Source organism: Chinchilla lanigera, unplaced genomic scaffold (assembly GCF_000276665.1).
Source record: "Chinchilla lanigera isolate Chin_1 unplaced genomic scaffold, ChiLan1.0 scaffold00019, whole genome shotgun sequence".
Taxonomy (NCBI): Eukaryota; Metazoa; Chordata; class Mammalia; order Rodentia; family Chinchillidae; genus Chinchilla; species Chinchilla lanigera.
Genome location: NW_004955420.1, coordinates 25,488,208 through 25,498,877, shown reverse-complemented (window position 1 = coordinate 25,498,877; position 10,670 = coordinate 25,488,208). Strand labels below are relative to the sequence as shown.

The window sequence follows — 10,670 nt, the reverse complement described above, 5'->3', positions numbered from 1 at the left end:
GGCTGGAAGGAAGTGGCTATAGAATTCTGTGTCTGCCAGTCTTTTCTTTCAGCATTTTGAAAATGCCACACCATGTTATTCTGACATTCATGGTTTCAGATAAGAAATTTGCAGCCATTTGAATCTGATTCTCCCACCTGTGATGTCTTATTTTTCTTTTCCCATTTTCAAGGTAACTGTCTTTGTCTTTGTTTTCTTAGATCAGCTGTGGTATGTCTGGGTACGTATTTCTTTGGGCTTATCCTGTTTAGGGGTTGTTTATTTTCTTTAACTGGCTGGTTTATTTCTTTTGCCAAATTTGAGACTTTTCAGCCAATATGCTTTCAAATGTTTTTCCTGCACTACACTCTGTTTTCTCCTGGAACTCTGATGATGCAAACATTGGACCTTTCAGTATTATTTCTCAGATTCTTGGGGCGTTGATCATGTTATAAATATCGTCTTCTCTCTCTCTCTTTTTTATACTGGCCATCTCCAGTAACCTTCAAGTTTCTTAACTCTTACCTATCTTTACTTCTCAGGAACCCAGGCGGCAGCGCCCCTGCCCTGTCCTTGTTTCCTACAAACGCACCCATGTTCTGGCCACAAAGGGGAGTGCTGAGCGGGGGGACCCAGCCGTGAGGGTTTGCTCCACCCTCGGGCACCGCAGCTCCTCCCAGCAGAAAGAGGACTCAGGCTTGACCCACTGACGCAGGGAACCTAGGCAATCAGGGCAGAGAGGGCCGGAGAGAGAGACAGGGGTGTGCGAAGGCGGTGTTGGTCAGAGGGCTCCAGACACACGGCAGAATGCAAGTCAATAATGTATTGTAGCCAAACAAGGTGGCTAGCACATGCCTGTAACTCCAGCCACAGAAGAAGCTGAGGCAGGAGAACTGCAAACCCAAGCCCAGCCTGGGCAAATTAGCAATAGAGCAAGATCCTGTCTCAAAATAAAAAATAAATAAGACGACTGGCGTGGTGGTGCAGGCCTGTAATCCCAGCATTTGGGAGACTGAGGAGGGAGGCTCATTGTCAGTTCAAGGCCCGCCTGGACTACGAAGTGAGTTCAAGGCCAGCCTGAACTCATAGCGAAACCCTGTCTCAAAAAGGCCAAATAAATAAATAAATAAGAGCTGAGGATGTGGCTCAGTGCAAAGGTCCTGGGTTCAAGCCCCAGTACCCCACAAAAATAAGCATATTTCAAAATATCTAGGTAGGGGCTGGGAATTTAGCTCAGCAGCACAGTGCCTGCCTGGAAAGCTCAAGGTCATGAGTTTGATTCCCGGTACTGGAAAAAAAAAATCTAGATAGTAAATTTTAAATGTCTTTCTATAAAATAAAAAGTATATAGGTGATGTTTATGTCAATTACTTTGATATCATTTTTCTACATTATATGTGTGTCAAAATATCACCTTGTACCTTATAAACATATGTAACTATGATTTGTCAACTAAAAATAGTCACTCTGAAATCTAATTTTTTTTTACATTTTGAGTTTCGGCCAACCTGACCCAGGCGGGGATGCAAGAGAGGCACAGGGGAAGACTTTCCATTCCCTCACATGCAGAATTCTGGAGCCCTTCCATTATCTTCTCGTTGCCCCTGGATTTCCACTGCTGTGACAAAGGACCTGAGATAACTTAAAAAGAAGAAAAGGGAGCCAGGCCTGGTGGCTCACATCTGTCATCCCAGCGCTTGGGAGGCTGAGGCAGGAGGATCACCATGAGTTTAAGGCCAGCCTGAACTACACAGTGAGACCCTGTCTCCAAAACAAAACAAAAGAAAGAAAAAAGTATTAACAGTTGTTGAATCTAGGAGGGGAATCTATACAGGAACACTGTGTAATTCTTTCAACTTTTCCATATGCTTAAGATTTTCCAGGGCTGGGGATATAGCTCAGTGGCATAAGTACCTGCCTGACAAGTTCAAGGTCATAAGTTCGATCCCCGGTACCGCCAAAAAAAAAGATTTTCCATAATAAAAACTTAGGAAAAAAGAAAGGACTTGGAAATTTCCTATAAAAAAATAAATAAACATTTGGTCATGTTAAGAAGAACGACTTGAATGTCTTTCCTAAGTTGCAGGCAACATGTGAAACTTAATTCCAGAAGCCCCCGACGTTTTCTGTACGTCGTTGTCCATCCCAGTGGCTCTCGGAGCTTGGTGGGAAGACCACACCCAGGCGTCTAACCCACCCTACAGTCTGGCAAAGCTCAGACAGAGGTTCTGCTCCTCCCCTAGGCAGCTGTGGATCGGCCAGGACTTAACATCCGGGTCTTGCCTGTGCCGTGGGACTCTGTTTGCAAATCCGTAAGGAGCGAGAACTCCTGGGACAGGCGGCAACAACCGCGTTTGCCAGAGATTCACACGCGATGCTTGGAGGTCACACTCCTAAGTGCTGGGTCCAGCCCTGGCACCCTGCGCAGGCCGAGACTGACTGCAAAGCTGTCTGGACAACTGGAGGCAGTCACCTCAGTCCAGGGGCTTAGCAGCTTCGTAAGGCGGTGCTGGGTTGGAAAAGTAGTTTTACTTTGTTGTTGTTTTGGTTTGGTTTTTGTTTTGTTTTGCTTTTGGAGACAGGGTCTCACTGTGTACCCCAGGCTGGCCTGGAACTTATTTTTATTTTTGGGTTTTTTTGAGACAGGGTTTCACTATGCAGTTCAAGCTGGCCTTGAGCTCACTTTGTAACCCAGGCTGGTCTCGAACTCACAATAATCCTCCTGCCTCAGCCTCGAGAGTGCTGGGATTACAGGCGTGTGCCACCATGCCCTGCTGGCCTGGAATTAGAGGTGACCCTCCTGATTCAGCCTCCTGAGTGCTGGGAGGACAGGGGTGGACCACCACACCCTGCAGCTTGGGAGACAGAGGGTCTCCTATCAAATTTACAAAGCTAATCCCTTCTTTGTAGAATGAGCTCCCATCTGCACAAACTTTAAAGCGAATATATAAAATGTGATTTCCTAAGCATGAACTTTCTCTGGGCGATAGAAATGCTACCATAACCTACAGCGGCAAAGCAGAAAAGAGAGGAACTGACCTCTGCAGAGTCTGAAGGCTCTCAGTGCAAACAACGCAACAGGGGAAGAAACCTCGACCAAGCTGGTCCCCTCTACCAGTACAGTGAGCAACTTCGCACCGACCCCAGTGACCCCGATGGCACAGACGGGCCCCCTGGGGCTGAGTCCATCCCAGCCGGGTCGCAGACACCAGGGACACACTGCATCCCGGCCACTATGACAGCACCCCGGGTGACAGCCTGAGCCGCTCCTGACCAGGCTCGGATTCCCAGTGGGAAAGAAAATGCCGCCCCCCACCAAAAAAAAAAAAAAAAACAAGAAGCAGATTTTCCAGCCGAGAGTGAGAGCGCAAATAAAGAAGTATCTTGGGCTCTGCGGGCCAAGAGCTCACACAGACAATGTCACTCAGGCAAGGACATGCAGAGCGACCTTGCTCACCCTGCCCTCGTGCCTTGGCGAGGCTGGGGCAGGGATGAACAGGTTGTCAAGCCCGTTGCCACCCGCTGGGGACACTGTTGGAAGAGGCACAGGGTGTGAGGGGCAGCCCTGCAAGACCAGTGGGGGCAGCCTCTCTCTGCCCCTGTGACCTCCAAGTGTGTGACCTGTGTCCTCCTCACCTGTGGTCATCTTGAGGTGGATGCCCGGCTGCAAGCCAGGTCCCCACTCGGCCTGACTCCTGAGCCGAGGTGTCCCGGCTGGCTGCCTGGCACTTGTCAACAGCAGAGTCTGCGATGTGTAAATGCCAACCAGCGTTGACAGGTGCTGCGAACAGAGTGGGACAGGCCAGCCGGGTATGGCGGCACACACCCGTCAGGCCAGCACTCTGGGAGGCTGAGGCAGGAGGATCGCAAGTTCAAGCCCACCTTGGGCAGCTTAGCAACTTAGTGAGACCCTGTCTCAAAATTTAAAAAAACATTCATTATATTCTGGGGATCTAGCTCAGTGCAAAAATCCTGGGTTCAACCCTCAGTACTGAAAAAGGAGAAAAAGAAAAGAAAGAAGAATAAAACATAAATAAAATAGAACAGAGAGGCCAGCTCCCGCAGCAGGTGCCAGGCCTGTGCCTAGAGTTCGCTGCTCCTCGCTTTAAAGGACAAAGAAATACAAAATAGTTTGCTCTGGAGGATGCGCTGGCTTTTAGCAACACCACACAGTCTCTCCCACTCTTCCCTTCAGAAAGGCCTGCTCCTCTGCCCCCGGCCGTGGCTGGACTTAAGTGACTGATATAATGAACTGCATGGGTGACACTGGTAGCGTGTGACCCTGCACTAGCACCCAAAGGTGGTGCTCTCTGTCCTCTCCGTTCACCCTGAAGGAAGTCACAGGGACATTCAAGAAGCCGCGATAAGAGAAAGGGTAGTAACATAAGAGGCTCTTCATAAAGGTCAGTGCTAACCCACTGGGATCCCAGTGTGCCCACCCAGGGAACACGCCACCCGCCATGGCCATCCGGAAGTCACTCCCTTGGCTGGGGCCCCTCTGCCACCTGCTATGCGGGGGACACCCATTCACACTGCAGTCGCCACTGAGGCCTGGAGGGCGCGCACGTCTCACGCTGGCATGTCACACCCTCATCCTAACTGCTCGCCGTGTCCCACTCACTTCACTTGAGAGTGACAGTCGTGGAAAGAGGTCACACCGCCGCCTGGCTCAAATCCCTCTGAGACCTCCCTGTGGGACAAGCATGGAGCCCAGCCTCTCCGAGCCCCCCACGCCCCAAAATCGCTGTGATCTCCCCTCCCTTTGCCTCTCCCCTCACCCCAACGCCCCTGATCCTGTCTCTACCAATTGTCTGCTTCGAAGCTCCTGAAGCAAGTTATATCATTTGGTTGGGTTTTTTTTTAATGTCAGGTGTGCTTTAAAAATACAGTGAGTACTTAAGTTTTTAAAAGTTATTGCAGCAGAAGACACATTGCTGTGGGTCCCCCTCAAACCCTCCCCTCGCCTCAAAAATACTTATCCCGTTGTTCTTGCCACTTTCTGCAGCAGCTCCGACTCCTGAGGGTCTTTATGAGCTGTGATCAAACGCAGGGAAGGCCGCTGCCAAGCGCCGTCCAACAGAAAGGCCGCCCGCGAAAACACGACGCTGTCCTCGCCCACCTCATTCATCCCGTCTGGCACCAGGCAACGTCTGGCTCTTCCCAAAGTCAACACGACCAGGAAAGGTCAGTGTTTTGAATCCATTTAGCACATCAAGGCATCCAGGACAGCACAGCTAAAGACCCTCAGGAAAGAGGCCTGCAGGGTGGCTGCAGGAAGTGACAGGAGCCGTGGGACGAGTGGGTGCAAAGGTTTGGAGCGGAGGGGACGGAATGTGTCTTCAGTGCGTTTTTAACGTAAAGAGTCGCCATACTGTTCCACTGTACATCTTGTTTTCTCTGTGGTCCAAGCCACAGAGGAGCCAGAGTTTACTGCCACAAGCAGCCACCCAGGAGGCCCAGACTTGTGCGCAGTGCCAGCCCCGTGGAGAGGGTGCTGTGGCAGTCTGGAGGAGCTGGGGCCCACAGCGGCAGAGGACACCCAGGCTCGGCCTCCAAAACCCAGCTGGCACACGCCACCAGGGCTGCATCCATCGCCCCTTCCTGGGACCGAGCAGAAGGGGACCATCCGCGCGAGAGCTCTGTCTCAGCCCAGCTTCCGACCTGACAACAGGGGCTGGACGTGGTGCCGCAGTGCCAGACAGCAGGACGCGCCGTGCCGCAAAGCATGGGTGAGCAGTTGGGGTCACCAGCGGGGCTGGGCTGACATTCCCTCGCCTGCCTCTGGACGCGGTCCTAGCAGGATCTGTCACGGTGCCGTCTGCCCTCCAGAGCCAGAGGGCATGACTGGAAAAGCATGTCCCCTGGCGCAGAGCCCTGGTCTCACTCTGAAGTCATACGCCGGGGGAGGGAATGCTTTCAGACCCCTAGTCCTGTCCCTTCTTGTCAGTGACAGCTGGACTGGACAGCTTGGAGACCCCTGTGGGGAGGACTGGGGGACCCGCAGGGCCCCCAAAGCCCACCATCTGTTGGGGCTCCCTCCGCGAGGCTAGGAGGGACAGGACAGGGGATAGAGGGCAGGGAGACCAAGCAGGTGCCCAGGCACAGCCCCCAGCGTCCCTCCTCCCTCCCTAGGTCTACCCCACGCGTCCTGGAGGCGGAGGAGACTGCTGTCAACACCTGGCTGGGTCCAAACAGGGACTGCGGGGGACACCAGGCGCCAAGGGGTGACTCACAAATTCCCTTCTAGCTTCCCCGAGCCGCTGCCCAGCGCGGGCTTTATCGCGGGAACACGGGGTCCCGCGGCTCGGGGATGAATCGTGAGTCACAGTTCATTTGTGGCTCGGGGGCAGCGCGGCCCTGGGAACATCCGGTTACCTGGCTGGTAATCTGCTAAACTGGAAGGTCAAGCAGGGGAGGCCTGGGGAGCAGGGGTTGGGAGGGCGGGTCCGCCTCAGACTCTCCTGGCCCTGGCCCCAGGCCGCGTGGATACAATGGGGCTGGGCAGCACAGAGCTTCGGCTGGGCGGTGGGCTGGGACCTTCGCGTCTGGGGCTTAAAACCGAGGCGGGGAGGTCCATTATTCAAAGAAAAGAAATTAAGGCCAGCCAGGTGCTTGTGCCATCATCCCAGTACTCACGGAGGCTGAGGCAGGAGGATCGCAAGTCTGAGCCCAGTCTGTGCAAATTAGCAAGACTCTGCCTCAAAATAAAGACGTAAAGGCCAAGTGTCTGGGGAAATCAGGGGGTCCGTGAACTTCGGGGGCTTTTCCAAGAACGCGGGCTCAGGCTCCTGCGGGGCAGACGAGTCAGGGGTATCTCCTCTGGGCCTCCCATCACCCCACCCGCCCCTCGCACCCCGTGTCTGCGGGAAGCCCCGCCCCTCCCGCCGTGCTCCGAACCAGCTTGGGACGGGGTTCCGGCCGGCGCAGAGTCCACGCCAGCCCCACCCCCGGCCCCGGCCCCGGCGCCGACGTCCCGCGTCCCTTACCTCCCCGGCCGCTGCCGACCCGGTCCGGAGCGGTCTACACCGCGCAGCGACCCCGCGGAAGGCGCCGCGGCTCGGCTGGGCTCATCGGCTATATTTGTAAGCGGAGAACTCGATCCGCGGGACAGGCGCGGGGCACCGTCCACGCCTCCCGCGTGACTCTGCCCAGGACAACACGGGGGGGCGCGGTGCGCTCCCAGCCACCCAGGGTCGCTGGTCCCATCCGTCTGCAAACCGGGGGCACCGGGCAGGGGCGGAACAGAGAAAGGAAAAGGCTGGAGACCAAGCGAGAAACCGGATTAGAAAACCAAGACAGCACGCCTTTACTCCCAGCACTCAGGAAGCCGAGGCAGGAGGATCGCCGAGACTTCAGAGCCAGCCTGAACTACACAGGGAGACCCTGACTCAAAAAATAAAAATAAAAAATAAAAAATAAAAAAACCATAGGACACAGGGAATAGGAAGGCTTCCCAGTGTTTGAAGCAACGTGTACAAGGTCTTGATTTCATTTTTAAATTTTTTTTTTCGTTTTTTTTTTGTGGCACCGGGGATCGAACTGAGGACCTTGCGCTTGCCAGGTAGGCGCTTGTGCCACTGAGTTATATCCCCAGACCCTTGATTTCATTTTCATACTTTTAAATTTCCTATAATGTATGAGTTTAGAGTGTTTTGTTTCGCTTTGTGGAGCTGGGGCTTGAGCACAGGGCCTTCGAGCTAAGCCACAGCCTCCAGCCCCTTTCCTTTATTTTTTGAGACAGGGTCTAGCCACGTCACTAAATTACCCAGCCTGAGCTTGAACTTTTCCCAACCTCCTGCCTCAGCCTCCCAGAGAGCTGGGATCACAGGCCTGCGCCACCACACCTGTAGCTTGTTTTAGAGAGAGCGCTCAACGGGCAGCCGCCTTGCTGGCAGCCCTCACTGCCGCGATGTGACATGTGACCGCAGCAGATGTGACAATAAGACACCGATCGGTAATGCAGCTTCCTGCTGTTCCCAGGCCCAACCCCTTCCGTCACAGGGCGATAGCTCTCGCATAACCTTCACCTTTGCCGGAAACTAGAAGCACCTTCTATGCCATGCGTACTCAGAAGGGTGTCCCAATTGTGCAGTTGTTTCCTGTAGGGTCTATTAGTGCCTATTAGTTATCCAGAGGTACGTTGTTAGTAACCGGTGGGTTTAATTTTGGGGACCAAACACTTGATCATTTCCACAGCGCAGTCACCCACTTTGCCTGCTCCCTCCCCGCACCCCCTTCCTTCCCTCTAACCCTTTCCCTTCTATTTTATGTTGCTTTACTTTTCTAAGGACTGTCTCCTACAAAAACATTTTCTGTTTATTGATATATGTAAGTAATTTTATTTCTATTTATTTAAGATTGAGAATATTTATTAATTTTTGCTGTTTTGTTTTGTTTTGTTTGCTTATTTTTTCCGGTATCAGGAATCGAACTCACAACCTTGCGCTTGCCAGGCAGGCACTGTGCTACTGAGCAAAACCCCCAGCCCTGACATTTATTAATTGTTGACATCTACAACTAAATTATCATTATTATTATTATTTGATTTTTTTTTTTTTTTTGAGACAGGGTCTCACTATGTAGTTCAGGTTGGTCTTGAGCTCACTTTGTAGCCCAGGCTGGCCTCAAACTCACAGCGATCCTCCTGCCTCAGCCTGCCAAGTGCTGGGATTACAGGTGTGCATGTACACCATGCCCCGCTTAAATTATTTTAAATTGTATACTAAGTTGTTAGCAGTGCTCAAATGTCTTTGTTACTGTATTAAATCTTACCCAGATAAATGCTTTTTTATTACTTTGGGTAGGATCTTAGGATTCTTTCTCTTTTTCATTTTTTATCTTGTTAGTACACGCTTGTAGCACGTGCAGTGTAAGTCATCTTGGGGAGTGGGTCTGTGCGTGTAATACAGCGTGGTTCTTTTTTTAACGCCTTTCCCCTACCCTCCCTCCTCCTCTAAGTCCCTTCCCATTTTCCTTGTTGATATTATTAGTAACTGGTGTTCGTTTCCCTTTTGTTTTGTTTGTTTTTCCTGATATTCTGAACCCAAGAACCTAAATGGACCAGGCCGATTCACAACTTAAGTACTATTTCAATTTGCAAGAGACCCAACCATTCCAAAGCTGAACTGTCCTTAGGGCGAAAAGTTTTCCCAGGAATTGCTTTAAATACCACAGGACCTTTGTGACACAGCCGACACGTGGGACTCCATAAACCCCAGGCCCCGGACTACAACGTGCCCCCCAAAAAGATGGAGAAATTTATCCAATCAAAATTACATTTCAGAAAAAGAAAACATTTTTTGTTATAAGTATGCCTCGAATATGGCAAGGTGACATCTCTGCTGGAAATGTATTTGCCAGGAATCAGAAATTTAGATGGAACCAAAGTCCTCAGTTTTGCCTGGGGAACGTGCACCCAGCCGGCCAGGGTCTCCCTACACACAAGAGAGGGTCTGAGGTCACCAGGCTCAGGGGCAGCGCTGCCTTCCTGGACCATGGTGAGGGATCTGCAGTTAGCACAGGTGGCTCAGGGGGACCTAGGACCGGCTCCTCAGTGGCTGGCACGGCCTGGGGTGCCCTTCTGCCTAGGGTGGGGATTCCTGATTCACAGAGTCTAGGCTGGGGTCCAGGGATCCGCATTTTCTCATGTGCCTACCTGAGCAGACACAAAATAGGACCCGGTGTGGTGGCCCACACCTGTAATCCCAGCTACCTGGGAGGCTGAAGCAGGAGGATCACAAGTTTGAGCCTAGCCTGAGCAACTTAGTGAGACCCTGTCTCAAAATAAAAGTAAAATAAAAGAGGAATTGGGGCCTGGGGATGTACTGAGCTCAATTCTCAGTACCAATAAATAAATTACAAAAATGCAACATGTGCTTATAGGCCAGGAAGGCGCTGTCCCGCTCTAGAAGGCTCTCTGCGTACAGATCCCCGGGCTGGGCCTCTCTGAAACACTGTCCAGTTTCTGAGCTCCGAAACACTGTCCAGCTTCTGAGCTCCCAGGCAGGGGCCCAAGGGCTCGACCCTTCGGTGTGCACATGCAATGTGGCTCCCGCGGAGCTCGGGCTCTGTCCGTAGCGCCCACACACACAGCGCCCCAGACTCCCTAGGCCGCCCGGGCTCGCGTTGGAACGGGACTCGGGCGCCGCGCAGCTCCCTTCCAGGACGCTCAAACTTGGGCAAACGTCGCCTTCCACTCCGGTGACGTCACGGACGCCGCAGCAGGTGGCCAGGGCGCCCAGCGCTTCCCATGCCCAGGCTGAGCTCCCAGCACGGCGCCCGGCCCCGGCCAGGGGAGGCGGGAGCGGCCCTGGAGGGTCACGTGTCCCAACCCTGAGCGATCGCAGAGCCCCAGCTGCTCACACCGAGCCCGGGCCACACCCCCGCCCCCGCCCGCCGCTCCACGCCCAGACAGCGAGGACCCTGGAGAGGGCTGCGGTGCGGTCTGTCCGTGGACCGAGTGCCCGCCAGGAAGTGATCCTTACGCACTGCAATCATGCACTCTTAAAAATCAAAATTAAAAGATAAAATCACAACTATCCCCAAGACTTACTTTTTAAAAAGTAAAATAGCTCATTATTAATTTTATTATTAAAGGCGATTAAATTATATTTAAGATATAGTAGGTTAACTGTAATATAATATGACAGTTAATTTTACCTGTTCCTCTGTAGAGGTTTATTAATGTGGCT

At 52.5% G+C, this 10,670-nt stretch overlaps 1 protein-coding gene across 1 annotated transcript in view; it reads right to left on the bottom strand.

Annotated features, from left to right (window-relative positions):
* Lrrc2 (leucine rich repeat containing 2) overlaps positions 1-6,601 on the bottom strand; it is a gene marked incomplete in the record, with an annotated part of 36,254 nt that extends 29,653 nt beyond the window's left edge. The window contains 1 exon segment of the mRNA XM_013513588.1: positions 6,163-6,601.
* Between the last annotated feature and the right edge of the window lie 4,069 nt (positions 6,602-10,670).